Source organism: Bos grunniens, chromosome 1 (assembly GCF_055505025.1).
Source record: "Bos grunniens cultivar Pamir isolate PY7600 chromosome 1, Bosgru_T2T1.0, whole genome shotgun sequence".
NCBI lineage: Eukaryota > Metazoa > Chordata > Mammalia > Artiodactyla > Bovidae > Bos > Bos grunniens.
This window is the reverse complement of record NC_141165.1, coordinates 138,519,415-138,535,910: the sequence shown is the minus strand read 5'-3', so window position 1 is coordinate 138,535,910 and position 16,496 is coordinate 138,519,415. Positions and strand designations below refer to the sequence as shown.

The window sequence follows — 16,496 nt, the reverse complement described above, 5'->3', positions numbered from 1 at the left end:
AAACCACAAACAAACAAAAATGCAATCTATGAACTGGGAGAAAATATTTGCAAATGATCCAACTGACAAAGGCTTAATTTCCAAAATATACAAAAAGCTCATAAGATTCAAAAACAAAAATCAAAAAAAAAAAATTTAAAAATAGGAAAAATACCTAAATAGACATTTGCAAAGAAGACATACAAATGGCCAAAAGACACAGGAAAAGATGCTCAGCATCACTAGTTAATAGAGAAATGCAAATCAAAACTACAATGAGGTATCACCTCATAACAGTTTGAATGGTCATCATTTAAAAGTTCACAAATAATTAATGCTGGAGAGGGTGTGGAGAAAGGGAATTCACTTGTACTCTTGGTGGGAATGCAAATTGGTGCAGCCATTATGGAAAACAGTAGAAAGGTGCATCAAAAAGGTGAAAACAGAGTTGCCATATGATTCAACAATCCCACTCCTGGACATATGCCCAGACAAAACTACAATTTGAAGATACACACCTGTGTTCACAGCAACACTACACACAGTAGCCAAGACGTGGAAGCAGCCTAAATGTCCACTGATGGATGAGTGCTTAAAGACAGTGTGGTACATATATGCAATGGAATATTCCTCATGCATGTAAAAGCATGAAATAATGCCATTTTGCAGCAACAAAGATGGACTCAGAGATGATCATACTAAAGAAGTAAGTTAGAAAGAGAAAGACAAATACCATATGATATCACTTCCATGAAATCTAAAATATGACACGAAACAAAAAACAGACTCCCAGACATACAGAGCAGACTTGTAGTTGCCAAGGCGGGGAGGGAGTGACAGAAGGAAGGACTGAGAGCTTGAGATTAGCAAACTAGTGTATGTGCATGTGTGCTAGGTCACTTCAGTCATGTCCGACTCTTTGTGACTCCATGGACTGTAGCCCACCAGGCTCCTCTGTCCATGGGATTCTCCAGGTGAGAATACTGGAGTGGGTTGACATGCCCTCCTCCAGAGGATCTTCCCAACCCAGGGACTGAACCCATATCTTCTGCAATGAGGTGCATTCTTTACAGTCTGAGCCACCAGGGAAGACCCCCACGTGCACAGCTGTGTCCAAATGTCCCCTTTATATAAGGATATGGGTCATATTGCATTAAGATCCATCCTTATTACCTCATCCTAACTTGACTACATCTACAAAGACCCTACTTTCCAAAAATGTCACATTATGAGCTATTGGGGGTAGGACTTCAACATATCTTTTGAGGGGGACATGATTCAACTCATAATAAAATTTATACTCATCTTTCAAACAGAAGTCTTCTCCCACTGACTCTGATCTCTGTCTACACTGCTTAAAAGACACCAACATGTGTTTAAGTGAGTGCCTACAAGGAGCCCCCAATGCTGTCTGACACGAAGCAGAGCTCACTAAGTATCTTCCATGCCTCTGTATTTTTTGAACGGGGCTGCCATAACGAATAACCACAGATTAGGTTAAACAACGGTAACAACAGACTTAAACAATAGAAGTTTATTTCTTGGACTTGATCTAAAATCGGAGACCAAGTGTCAGCTGATGTGGTTTCTCCTAAGGCCTCTCCTTGGCTCACACGCGGCCACCCTCCTGCTGCCTCTGCACACAGTCATCCCTCTATGCATGCATGGCCCTGGTATCTGTAGGTCCAAATTTCCTCTTTCCTTAAGGATACCAGTCAGACTGGATTAGAAAAAAAAAAGTGAAGTGAAATGTTAGTTGCTTAGTCATGTCCAACTCTTTGCGACCCCATAGACTGTAGCCCACCAGGGTTCTCTGTCTATGGAGTTTTAGGGCCCACCCTAAATTACCTCTTTAAATATTCTATCTGTAAATAAGGTTACATTCTGAAGTACTGGGGGTTAGGGCTTCAACTTATGACATTGAAGGAGGCATAATTCAGTCCATGGGCTTCCCAGGTGGCTCCGTGACAAAGAAGAAAAAAGTGAAAGTGTTAATCACTCAGTAGCGTCTGACTCTTTGAGATGCCATGAACTGCCCACCAGGCTCCTCTGTCCATGGGATTTCATAGGCAAGAATACAGGAGTGGGTTGCCATTCTTTTCTCCAGGGATCTTCCCAACTCAGGGGCTGAACCTGGGTCTCCTCTACTGCAGTCAGATTCTTTAATATCTGAGCCACAAAGAATCTGCCTGCAATGCAGGAGACGCCAATCAATCCATGAGTCAAGAAGATTCCCTGGAGAAGGAAATGGCATCCCACTCCAGTATTCTTGCCTGGGAAATCCCATGGACAGAGGACCCTGGTGGGCTACAGTCGATGGGGTAGCAAAAGGATTGAACACAACTTAGCAGCTTAAAAACAACAACAAATTCAGCCCAAATAGGCCCCTAAGTTATACTTCCCAGGAAAATGTGGTAATAAGAATCCAAGCATATTTCTGTTTGGATGATAGCTGGGACTATCTTCCTTTCCCTGCCTGATTTTCTCTACCTTCATTCTAAGGTCCACCCCACAAAGTTGTTATGAGATCTCTAATTCATGGTGAAAGTACAATGGCCTCTCTCACTAGTTACCAGTTCCTAGAAAAGGTCCTTAAAATGTACAGCATCATTTAAAAAATAATAATACAGACACAAAACATTCAAATGTGAATTAAACAACAGTCAGACTTTCCCTTATTGTGGTCTAAAAATTAAACACAAGACTATGTAAACAAGAGAAAGAAAACTGCTAGAGTCCTTCTTAGAACTGAACAATTTCTGGCTTGAAAACCTTAGTTTACAGGAAAGGAAATGTTGCATATTTATGAAACAAGATTGGAAATCAAGTACATAATTTCTTAGCTTTTTACTAACCTAAAATAAAATATATGACATTATATTTCATAGAAAATGTGATTTAGTGGCATAAATCATGAGTTGAGGGCGTCAAAAAAGAAACTCCAAGTTTCCAAGTTAATTTAACTCAGTTTTAGAGTCAGCAATCAATACCAAAATCCTCCATAACCTCCCCAACAAAATTTGTTAATGATTTATATATTGGGTGATCATTGAAATGCAAGAAATATTTGCCTTTCAAATTTTCTGATGAAGTAGCTGAATTGGAATAGGTTGCTTATGTTAAATAGCAATGCATCATTAACAACTGTGAGCTTCTTCTTCCTCAAATGTGCCATCACAGCATTCATGTTAAAAAAAAAATGCATTTCTTAATACCCTCAAACAATTATTCAAATTTTACTTGAACTTTTCTTGCCAAGAAAAAGGAAAGTGCCTTAGTGTCGTGTATTCTATCAAATTTGTCTCCAATATTGTATTCAGTGAGCACCTCTGTAAAATAGGCACTGGTTTTGCTATAACTCTGATATTTTCCTCCTAAACTTAAAAAAAAAAAATTAATCTAATGTTTGTCCACCTGGTTCTTTACTCGGGCTTCATTAGCAACTTGATTATAGTCTCAAGGAGTGCCATGCTTTGGTCAGAGTTCATCACTTCTTCTTAAATAACACTCTACTCATCATCTTATCAGGAAAGAAATAACACTACTGACACTAAATTTCAAGTCTCCCAATATCTGCGGCATTCTCCACTCTCAAATACCTTTGTGCATTAATACCAGTCAAAGAGCTCCATGTCTTTTGTACATTCATTTATTTGTTAAATTTACTAAATTATCATACAGTTTTTAGAGTGGTTATGAGCCAGGTATTCTGTTAGAGCTTAAAGATACAAAGATGAAAGAGAAAATGTATCCCATCAGGTGGTTTTCAATACCCTGTAATGCCTGTTTCAGTGCAGAACTGACAGCTGTGGACTAAACCGGAAAGTGGGCACGACTGACTACCAAGTGAACCTGGGTGTGGATGCACATGCATTTGTGCCTTTGTGCTCAAAGAGAAAGATATTGTAAGATAACCATGATACTATTAGTGGGTACAAGCATCAATCTTTTCCATGAAGTCTACTCATAAAAGCTGTCCCTCAGTTGGTAGTAGCAACCACATTTTTCAAGAGCCTGAGCTGTATTGGATTCACAAATGACTTCATCCACCCAACACAGATCAATGGGATAACTGCTAGCACTATATATACAAATCATTTGAAGTTATGATTCCATTTGTGTTATTAGAAATATTCTTATTTACTCTCACTGAATTGATTTAATTATAAACAACTGAAATATTAATGAGGCAGATACTCATTGCATGTTTAATTTAGAATCATTTTTGTTAATTTTATCAAAAACTATCAAATCCCTAGTGTGTATGAGGCACTGTATTAGGCACTGGGAATACATTAATAAGTAAAAACTGACAGAGGGCCAGCATCCTTGGAGCTCTCATGGCAAGATGGGGACTATTTAAGTGTAATACAATGTAAACTATAAATGTAATAAGTGCTGACAAAGTAAGACACTTAGAGGAACCTTTGACCCAGAGCAGGAGGCCAGTGAAGGATTCTTAGAAAAAGTGAAGACTGATCTTATAGTCTCAGGGAGGAGAAATATGTTATGAAGAACTGCTTGAATGTAATAGGTAAAGATGATCCAGAAAGAGGAAATGAGCTTTAATGAGAAGCAGCCAATCACACTGAGGAATAGTGTGGAATAGTGTGGATGAAGAACAGAAAGTAAGAGTAAGAAAGGTGAAAAAAGAAGAATGAGATGCAGAAAAGGAGGATGGATGCCAGGCTATGCTTGTACCAAGGGGTCATGGTCAAAATTTTGGTCTTTAGCCTACAAGCAATGGAAACCCATTAAGATTTTTTTTTTTAACTAAGTATTTCATTGAGGTATGATTGACATACAAAAATCTGTATAATGTAATGATGAGTTTAGAGATAACTATATAGCCATGTTCGTAACATTGTACAAGAGGTGGTGATCAAAACCATCCCCAAGAAAAAGAAATGCAAAAAGGCAAAATGAGAAGGCCTTGTCTGAGGAAGCCTTACACTCAGCAGTGAACACAGGATTGGAAAAGGTCAGTTTTCATTCTGATTCCAAAGAAAGGCAAGGCCAAAGAATGTTCCAACTATCGCACAATTGAACTCATCTCACACGCTAGCAAAGTAATGCTCAAAATTCTCCTAGCTAGGCTTCAACAGTATGCAAACCGAGAACTTCCAGATGTTCAAACTGGATTTAAAAAGGCAGAGTAACCAGAGATCAAATTGCCAACATCTGTTGGATCATAGAAAAAGCAAGAGAGTTCCAGAAAAACATCTACTTCTGTTTCATTGACTACATTAAAGCTTTTGATTGTGTGGATCACAATAAACTGTGGAGAATTCTTCAAGAAATGGGAATAACAGACCACCTTACCTGCCTCCTGAGATATCTGTATGCAGGTCAAGAAGCAACAGTTAGGACTGGACATAGAACAAAGAACCGGTTCTAAACTGTGAAAGGAGTATGTCAGAGGATGAGATGGTTGGATGGCACCACCAACTCGGTGGACATGAGTTTGAGCAAGCTCTGGGAGTTGGTGATGGACACGGAAGCAAAGAGTTGGACATGACTGAACAACTGAACTGATACATCCATGAAACCATCACCACAATCAACACCATGCATATATCACATCCAAAAGATTCCTCCTGACTTCTTTACTCGTGGAGTTTTTTTTGTGATAGGAACACTAAACAAAAGATCTATCTCTTAGCAAATTTTAAGTATAAAACACAGTATTGCTAACTATAAGCTATATACTGTATAGTCAATCTCCAGAACTTACATAACTTAAACCATGTACCCTTTGACCAAGATTCCTCCTCCCCCTAGACCTGGCAACCAGTATTCTACTCTCTGATTCCATTAGTTTAACTGTTTCAGATTCCTCATATAAATGAAATCATGTAGTTACTTGTTCTTCTGTAAATGGCTTATTTCACTCACCATAAGATACTCCAGGATCATCTATGTTGTCACAAATGGCAGGGTTTCCAGAAATGTCTACTTCTTCAATTGTTTTTCAAAATAATGTCATTTATATGATTCCTTGATCATATAAACAAATAATTCTTTGAATGTTTACAAATCTCAAATCTCCTGAATATATTTTATGTCACACTTATATTTAACCACCCCAAATCTAAAATCATCATAACATTTTAATTTGGTTGAAAGTGGTTGTGGTTACTGTTCTTTTTCCTCAGATAGTGTGAACCTGGGTGAGATTCTTGCAAATAAACCTATTTTTACATGATTGTAAAAAAGGGCACATGATTGATCCTCTCTTAATTATTTATCACAGAGAAAAATCTGTATACAAATAAGGACAGTCTATTTTAAATTAATTAATGTCTTACTGTTTGTTTTCAATATATCTTCAGTAAATAGATGGAAGGAAAGCGTGGTGGTTAAGTGTGGCAGTGTGCTCACTGAATCCTAATTACAAAGTTTGTTTTCCCACTGATACATCTGGCCAGCACTTTCAGCCATTTTCTCTGAACACTTTGAGAGGGTAACAGGCAGGAAGGCCAGGGGTCTCCAAACAGAGGAAATAGGCTGCAAGAATCAGACATTTTTTATCTCTCTCTTAAGTGGAAACAGGAGGAAACAAACTACTAGTGTACTTTTTCCCCTTCTTTATACAAATTTCCAAAGAGGTTTCTTTTAAAATTCTGTGTTGCCATGACAACACCTGGGTCCACCTGAACTTTTCTCAAGCCTTGAGTTAACCAACGCGGTTTTTCTTATGGAAATGTTTGCCTTAAGTTATGTTAATGAACTATGCATTTACCCTAGACTCTGTCTTCAAGTCATTCTACCTAAGACTCAGAACCAACTTGACAAGCCAGTATGTTTTACTCACGCAAATGTTCTCTTAAGCTATGTTAAAGAGATTGTATTTTCTTGGAAACCTGCCTTTCTTCAAGATTCATGTCAATCATTTTATGGCCTGGGACAACTCACCTTGTGCCAATGTTATTTCAAAATGCATTTTGTGGGTGAGGGGCCTGGTGCCAGTCTCTGAGTTTTGAGACATTTCCTTTCTCTAATTAGTAGACTGCTTGTAGCTATATAACAAACAGCTAAAGACTAGCAGGAGGGCACTCTTTCTGCTCCCTTCTGATGTCTATGTCAGAAGCTTTCTCTATCTCTTTTGCACTTTAATAAAACTTTATTACACAAAAGCTCTGAGTGATGAAGCCTTGTCACTGGCCCCAGATTGAATTCTTCTCCTCTGGTGTCTAAGAATCCCAGCATCTTGTATGGCTCAGCAACAACCTTTCAACTTCACCCTGAACTCTGAGTCCACCAGCAGCTCCTCTATATTGATTTTGTTACTTTGCTCCTCAGGGATTCATGAATGGTAAACACAGCTGGATGGTCAGCAAATGTCTAATCTGGAAACCATCTCTATCATCCCTCTTGTCAACTTTTTTGAATCCATGGTAATTCTGTTAGGTAGATAGAATAAGGAAAAGGAGTCCAAAATGGTGGTGGCTAAAAGAAACGCTGGGCTGGAAGAAGCACAAGCTGGAATCAAGATTGCCGGGAGAAATATCAATAACCTCAGAAATGCAGATGACACCACCCTTATGGCAGAAAGTGAAGAGGAATTAAAAAGCCTCTTGATGAAAGTGAAAGAGGACAGTGAAAAAGTTGGCTTAAAGCTCAACATTCAGAAAACAAAGATCATGACATCTGGTCCCATCACTTCATGGGAAATAGATGGGGAAACAGTGGAAACAGTGTCAGACTTTATTTTGGGGGGCTCCAAAATCACTGCAGATGGTGATTGCAGCCATGAAACTAAAAGATGCTTACTCCTTGGAAGGAAAGTTATGACCAACCTAGATAGCATATTCAAAAGCAGAAACATTACTTTGCCCACAAAGGTCCATCTAGTCAAGGCTATGGTTTTTCCAGTGGTCATGTATGGATGTGAGAGTTGGACTGTGAAGAAAGCTGAGTGCCAAAGAATTGATCAAAAGCATCAATTGTTTTTGAACTGTGGTGTTGGAGAAGACTCTTGAGAGTCCCTTGGACTGCAAGGAGATCCAACCAGTCCATCCTTAAGGAGATCAGTCCTGGGTGTTCTTTGGAAGGAATGATGCTGAAGCTGAAACTCCAATACTTTGGCCACCTCATGTGAAGAGTTGACTCATTGGAAAAGACCCTGATGCTGGGAGGGATTGGGGGCAGGAAGAGAAGGGAACGACAGAGGATGAGATGGCTGGATAGCATCACCAACTCGATAGACATGAGTTTGAGTGAACTCCAGGAGTTGGTGATGGACAAGGAGGCCTGGCATGCTGCGATTCATGGGGTCACAAAGAGTTGGACACGACTGAGAGACTGAACTGAAAAGACAAGGAAGGGAAAAGCCCGTGAAAATAGAACAGAGGAAGGTCAAAGGAAGGTCTGAGGACCAGAGTGAGGACTTCAGGTAGAACAGCACTCCTGACTAAGCCCAATTTGCATAAGGCAGCCCCGGGGGGGAGAGAAAAAAACACATAAAAAGAGGAGCGAAAGGGCTTTCTCTCTCTCTCTCTCTCCCCCCGTCCACCCCCCACCCCCACCCCCGCGTGCTGGGGTGCTCTTCTCTTTTCGTCTTTGCATCGACATGCCCTCACGCCTCGAAGATGGATTTTCCTACTATCTTCTAAATAAAATAAAGCTGTAACACTGAGCTGTAACACTGATTTGTCTAAGAGCTATAACATGATCTGTTCGAGACCTGAGAGCTATAACATGGTCTGTCCAAGACCCGAGAGCTGTGACACGCTGAGGGGGCTTTAATGTCCATCACTCCAAATCTTTGTTGTGACGAGACAAAGAATCGAGGAGCATACACTTGCCTGACAATTCTATCTTCAGTTCTTTGATGTGATGTTTAAGTTCAGCCTTTTTTTTGGAACTTTCACCAAACCAGGCATACATATCCTGCTGTTTTTGTCACTCTGTTTGTTTTTTTAGTTTCTCTGACATTGTAATTCCCTACATCATAAGGCAGTTTCGTTTTCCTCAAAAGTCAGACAAAATGATAGTTTTCTATAGGGGATACTTTGTTTCTTTTTTCCTAACTCTGGGGGAGGATTTTCCTTTTAGAGCATATTTTTTTCTGAGTCAAAATTAACATACCAACCCTCAAATTCTGGTCAGGGTGTGGACTGCTGCCTGCTATTTTCTAATGTTCCAACTCTGTGTTAGTTTTCCCCTACTATTCAAAAGTAGAGCTTTCCTATACAACCTTTCACAAGCTGAGATGGTGGGAAAGGAAGGAACAATTACCTTTGGACGCATTTTGCTAATGGATGCACAGAATAAATCAAGATTAAAGCACACATGCTTGCAGACACAGTTTAAAGCCATTGTGGCCTGCTCTAGAGAAGCTGAGTGTAGTTCCCAGGGAAGCCGCTTGGTGGCGCTACTCTTGCTGCTCAGGATGTGCACCTCTTCGCTAAGGGCTGGTTGCAAAACAAATGTTGAATCGTATTTTTGCTATTCTCCTTTTGTCATAAAAGCAAAAATCCTCTTAAAGGTTCTTTCAGTTAGTGAAAAGAGGTACTAATGTAGGTCTTTCATAAAAGCAAAATGGGATAAAGCAAACTTTCGAAAAGCATGGCATGCCTGTATTTGATAAGTTAGTCCCTAAACTCATACTGTTATCATTGTTACAATCCAGTGGTTTTTCTTTCTTTTTTTTTTAAATATTCTTCCTGTTTTCCTGGTGCTCCAATACTAACTTAGCTTGCTTTGTTTTCTATCAACACTCAACCCAGGGACTATGTCAGTTACAAACAACACATTGCCACATCGCCTGTGGTTTCATGAATCTTCCACCTGTGACTTCTTTTAATCGTTCTTTTCTGCTAAACACTGGATTTTCATCACTTTCATCGTTTCAGATATCTAGCTTGAATGAACACTGAGGATCAATTAAATAGAATCACCATTACCCTGGGTCTTGACAAGTTTTGACATAGTTAGCATGGTTCAGTGTCCCATTCAAAACTGACCGCTTTTAAGTGTTTATGTCTTCACTGATGCCTACTCTGCATTCATTTCTATTGAAATTATCATTGCTTCCCCCAACACAGTTGTCTTTTGTTGGTGCTCCCTCTGTTTTCATCCCATTCGCTTCTACAACTTCAGTTATTTGAGCTAAAAATCTCATTATAATTTCAAGACCCATACATGGCATCTCTAACATAATTTTGCTATCTTGAGAGCTTGACTCTCTTTAAGAAACTGAAGTCTACTGTACTGACACTAACAATGACTATCTGCCTGCGAAATATTTCATCCATTTCTTTTTTTTTCATCTATTATTCACTTACCATCTTCAGCTAAACCACCCGACAGTGCTGCTTTGTTACTTCCCTACAAAGCATAAACTTGAGTTGTTCATTCTGACTTTCATGTACTTGTACTGTTAGTATTTTCCATGAATTTTATTAAAGGAATTACCATCAGAATCATTATGAATTTTTTTTAGTATGAAACCCAGTTATGCAAAGTATTTACCTGTTTACTACCTTGTTTTTTAATCACTTGACATTGGAGTAGATAAACTATGAATTGCCTTCAGATATCCACCCTTCAGATGTGTCCCAGGAACCCAGACACAGCCAAACAGTTTGACTCTGTTTCAGAGTTTCTCCATTAGCAAATAGTTTAATCAACTTCAGTAGTGAAACCACTATCCTGCTTTCTCATTTTGGTAAGAGAGGTAAGATTTGCTTTGTATGTTCTGTGATTCAGTGGCACTTAGGTCTTCAGATTGGCATTCCTTCCTGCTTTGGGTTAGTCTGTATTCATACTCATGGTGATTCAGCCAGCAGCCGAATCCTTCTATGAGATGAACTCAGTTATCATATCTTAGCTGGTGGACTGCCATGGTGATGTGATAGCAGGTGAGCTAGTCTCCAAGTTTTGAAGCATCACTGACCCTTTATTAAAATATTTAATTATTCTAAAATTTTAAATTGTAACCATAGTTACAGAAGAGAAAACTGAAAGGTGACAATGGACACCAAGAGATCAGTTAGGAGACTGCCACATCAAGAAAATAATGGGACCTTGAGAAGGCCAAATAGGGAAAGGAGTACGTCAAAGCTGTATACTGTCATCCTGCTTATTTAACTTATATGCACAGTATATCATGAGAAACACTGGGCTGGATGAAGCACAAGCTGGAATAAAGATTGCCAGGAGAAATGTCAATAACCTCAGATATGCAGATGACACCACAATTATGGCGGAAAGTGAAGAAGAACTAAGGAGCCTCTTGATGAAAGTGAAAGAGGAGAGTGAAAAAGTTGGCTTAAAGCTCAACATTCAGAAAATGAAGATCATGGCATCTGGTCCCATCACTTCATGGCAAATAGATGGGGAAACAGTGGAAACAGTGACAGAGTTTATTTTTTGGGGCTCCAAAATCACTGCAGATGGTGATTACAGCCATGAAATTCAAAGACTCTTGCTCTTTGGAAGAAAAGTTATGACCAACCTAGACAGCATATTAAAAAGCAGAGACATTACTTTGCCAAAAAGTCAAAGCTAGTCAAAGCTCTGTCTAGTCAAAGCTCTGGTATTTATAGTAGTCTTGTAAGGATGTGAGAGTTTGACTATAAAGAAAGCTGAGTGCCAAAGAACTGATGCTTTTGAACTGTGGTGTTGGAGAAGACTCTTGGGAGTCCCTTGGACTGTAAGGAGATCCAACCAGTCAATCCTAAAAGAAATCAGTCCTGGATATTCACTGGAAGGACTGATGCTGAAGCTGAAGTACCAATACTTTGGCCACCTGATGCAAAGAACTGACTCATTAGAAAAGACCCTGATGCTGGGAAAGACTGAAGGCGGGAGGAGAAGGGGACGACAGAGGATAAGATGGTTGGATGGCATCACCGCCTCAATGGACATGAGTTGAAACTCTAGGAGTTGGTGATGGACAGGGAGGCCTGGCATGCAGCAGTCCATGGGGTTGCAAAGAGTCAGACACAACTGAGCAACTAAACTGAACTGAACTGAGAAGGCCATGTTTGAAACAGGAAAGGAGAAATGTGGACAGATTTAAGAAATACTAAGAATGTAAAACAATGGATGGATGAATGGAATATGGGGCACAGGGAAGAAAGAAGTGTCAAGAGTGAATCCTGGGGTTCTGACTTACCTTATAGGATAGAGAGTGCCATTCACTGAGAAAGAGTATTGGGGAAAGACTAGGTTTTACAAGTTGGGAATGAGCAATAAAGTTTAAGATCATGAGTTTGAGTGTTTGAGTAATTGGATGGAAGTTTAGAGGATACAAATGAAAAAGCTTACAACTGAATAAAGGTTCTGGAGATGATTTGAGATGACCAGATATGTCAATCTGTTCATGTTTTCATAACAAAATATCACAAGAACAGATTGGGAGCATTTAAATTATAGACATTTATTTTATCAGTGTTATGGGTGCTAGAAATCCATGATCAAGATTTCTGCAAATTTATTTTCTGGTGAGAGCCTTCTTCATGGCTTGTAAATGGCCTCCATCTTGAGTGCATGCATCAGCTGTTCAATTGTGTATGACTCTTTGTGACCCCACAGACTGTAAATGTCAGGCTCCATCCATGGGATTTTTCAGGCAAGAAATGGGAGTGGGTTGCCATTTTCCTTCTCCAGGGGTCTTCCCCACTCAGGGATCAAACCCACGTCTCCTGTGTCTTATGCACTGCTGGTAGATTCTTTACCTGCTGAGCCATCAGGGAAGCCCATGGTCTCCATCTTACTGTATGCTTATGGAACCTCTCTTCTGCACATAGGGAGATGGAAAAACAGAGAGAGAAAGACAAAGAGAGTTCTTTGGTGTCTTTTCTTATAAGAACACTATGAGATCCTATCTGGATCTCATTTAACCTTAATTATTTCCTTAAAGGCCCCATCTTCAAATATGGCCACACTCGAGGTTGGAATTTCAACAAAAGTAATGCAATTACTCTACAAAGCAATCTCTTACTGTCTGCACAATTCCTTACCTGCTCTTTATATGTGTCACTTTACTTTAAAATGAAGTCAAGGAAAATTTGTCCAAAATAAATATTAAGAAATATATATGCTTAGTCATTCAGTTGTGTCCAACTCCTTGTAACCCCATGGACTATAGCCTGCCAAGCTCTTCTGTCCACGGGGATTCTCCAGGCAAAGAATACTGGAGTGGGTTGCCATACCCTCCTCCAGGGGATCTTCCCAACCCAAGAGTTGAACCCAGGTCTCCTGCACTGCAGGCAGATTCTTTATGCCTGCAGTGTGGGAGACCCTGGTTTGATTCCTGGGTCAGGAAGATCCTCTGGAGAAAGGATAGGTTACCCACCCCAGTATTCTTGGGCTTCTCTGGTGGCTCAGCTGGTAAAGAACCCACCTGCAATGAGGAGACCTGGGGTTCGATCACTGGGTTGGGAAGATCCACTGGAGAAGGGAATCCACTGCAGTATTCTGGCCACCATAATATTAACCTAACAAAGAAATAGACAGATGTAGTCAAATAGATTTTCTATTTTTCTCCAGAAACATGCTGTTATTGACTTGCCTTTGTAAGACTACTTGAGGCTCCTGATATAGTCAATGACAACATGGAAGTTCAGCTTGGAAATAGTAATCTCACTTGCAGTGAAGTAAAAGTCGCTCAGTCATGTCTGACTCTGCAACCCCATGGACTATATAGTCCATGGAATTCTCCAAGTCAGAATACTGGAGTGGGTAGTCTTTTTGCAGTGAAATCACTGCAAAATTTTGGTCCTTCCAGCCGTCACAAATTAATCACTGTCAGATCAGGTCAGCATTTTAATAAAAACCAAACAAAACTATTTTGGCTACTCATGGCATTGGCAATTCTATAGGCAACACAATGTCTTCTGAGATCAGTGCAGAACTGCACCATCAGCATTTCATTAAACAGTACTTAGGTTAGCATTGCCAATATCGATGATGTAAAGATTCTACACTTGTTTGGCAAAAGAAAAAAATATCTCCCATTTGATATTTGCCAAATTTTGTATCATATTATTACATCTTTCCTCTTCCACTATATTTAGCTGTTTGTCATAGCCCTCATTCCATTTCCTGAACTTTTGGGCAGACCTGTTCTGATGTAACTTATACAGTTAACTCCTTCAGGGGGAGTCTTCTTTTGCATTCACCATCTATAGACTGTGTCACTTCTGTGTCATTACATATAATCCATAAAGAGCTTGGGCTTGAAAACTGCTATATCAACCATGAAAATGAATACTTACCTTGAATTGATTGTAGTGTAACTAGTGAAAAGTTTAATATACTCTGCAGTATTTTTATGTTTCCTCAATGTATGAAAATCTACTTAGACATGGGCTAAAGAAAAATAAGTATTACTTGTGAGGGTCTAAAGCCCTGATTCCCTTTAGCTTAAATTTGTCTATCAGAGCACTTAGGCTGAAAATAATGCTAACAAAATCAAAAGCAACAAATGTAATTCACATGTTTCAAGGAGAATCTCTCAAAATATTGACCAGAGATGTTTCCCTCATTCTGGACAATGGTGGCAAAATGTCTAATATGAGAGACAACTAAAGCTGGGCTAAATGGGAAAGATGAATCAATGCTAGTCAGAAGACATCAATATTTTTGCATGGAAGCACACAGAATAATCTGTTTAAAACCTGGTGCACCCTTCCTATCAAGTCTTTTTATTTCCCCCGACTTGGTAAATTGAGGTTCTTAATATATATGGTAAAGATCTCTAACAAAAATTCAGATCCAGTTAGAATTTCTAACAAAGTACATAGTTTTAATTAAAAAAAACTGTTCAAGTATTTTATATACTGAAAGAGAGACCACCCTATAAAATGCAATATTGTGAGTTAAAAAGTACTAATCTAGCAATCAGAATCCTTGGATTCAAGACTTAGTGCTTTCACTAACCAGCTGTGGACTGGGCACATTTCACCTATATGGAGCTTAGTTTTCTTATCTATAAAAAGAAGAAAGTAGAAAAATTCTTTAAGGGATTTTCTATAACACCCAATAAAATGAATCATGAGTATTCCAAGTATTCTGTGTATGGCAAGAATACACAGAAGAACTGTACAAAAAAGATCTTCATGACCCAGATAATCACCATGGTGTGATCACTGACCTAGAGCCAGACATCCTGGAATGGGAAGTCAAGTGGGCCTTAGAAAGCATCACCACGAACAAAGCTAGTGGAGGTGATGGAATTCCAGTTGAGCTATTCCAAATCCTGAAAGATGATGCTGTGAAAGTGCTACACTCAATATGCCAGTAAATTTGGAAAACTCAGCAGTGGCCATAGGACTGGAAAAGGTCAGTTTTCATTCCAATCCGAAACAAAGGCAATGCCAAAGAATGCTCAAACTACCGCACAATTGCACTCATCTCACATGCTAGTAAAGTAATGCTCAAAATTCTCCAAGCTAGGCTTCAGCAATATGTGAACCGTGAACTTCCAGATGTTCAAGCTGGTTTTAGAAAAGGCAGAGGAACCAGAGATCAAATTGCCAACATCCGCTGGATCATGTAAAAAGCAAGAGAGTTCCAGAAAAACATGCTTTAGACTATGCCAAAGCCTTTGACTGTGTAGATCACAATAAACTGTGGAAAATTCTGAAAGAGATGGGAATACCAGACCACCTGACCTGCCTCTTCAGAAATTTGTATGCAGGTCAGAAAGCAACAGTTAGAACTGGACATGGAACAACAGACTGGTTCCAAATAGGAAAAGGAGTTCATCAAGGCTGTATATTGTCACCCTGTTTAATTAACTAATATGCAGGGTACATCATGAGAAACGCTGGGCTGGAAGAAACACAAGCTGGAATCAAGATTGCCGGGAGAAATATCAATAACCTCAGATATGCAGAGGACACCACCCTTATGGCAGAAAGTGAAGAACTAAAGAGCCTCTTGATGAAAGTGAAAGAGGAGAGTGAAAAAGTTGGCTCAAAGCTCAACATTCAAAAACGAAGATCATGGCATCCGGTTCCATCACTTCATGGGAAATAGATGGGGAAACAGCAGAAACAGTGTCAGACTTTATTTTTCTGGGCTTGGAGCCCAGAAATCACTACAGATGGTGACTGCAACCATGAAATTAAAAGATGCTTACTCCTTGGAAGGAAAGTTATGACCAATCTAGATAGCATATTCAAAAGCAGAGACATTAGTTTGCCAACAAAGTTCCATCTAGTCAAGGCTATGGTTTTTCCTGTGGTCATGTATGGATGTGAGAGTTGGACTGTGAAGAAGGCTGAGCACCAAAGAATTGACGCTTTTGAACTGTGGTGTTGGAGAAGACTCTTGAGAGTCCCTTAGACTGCAAGGAGATCCAACCAGTCCATTCTGAAGGACATCAGCCCTGGGATTTCTTTGGAAGGAATGATGCTAAAGCTGAAACTCCAGTACTTTGGCCACCTCATGCGAAGAGTTGACTCATTGGAAAAGACTCTGATGCTGGGAGGGATTGGGGGCAGGAGGAGAAGGGGATGACAGAGGATGAGATGGCTTGATGGCATCAATGACTCGATGGA

The 16,496-nt window shown here is 39.6% G+C and overlaps 1 long non-coding RNA gene across 2 annotated transcripts in view; it reads right to left on the bottom strand.

Moving 5' to 3' along the window:
* Positions 1 to 1,498: 1,498 nt before the first annotated feature.
* The window catches only part of LOC147380250 (uncharacterized), a 38,234-nt gene continuing 23,236 nt past the window's right edge, over positions 1,499 to 16,496 (bottom strand). Inside the window, exons 2-4 of one of the 2 annotated variants that reach the window (XR_015135068.1) lie at positions 13,334 to 13,427; positions 12,666 to 12,727; positions 1,499 to 1,699 (exon numbers count right to left, since the gene is read on the bottom strand). This is a non-coding gene — a long non-coding RNA (uncharacterized LOC147380250). The remainder of the gene's footprint in view (positions 1,700 to 12,665; positions 12,728 to 13,333; positions 13,428 to 16,496) is intronic. The other variant, XR_015135072.1, reaches the window with a different exon arrangement.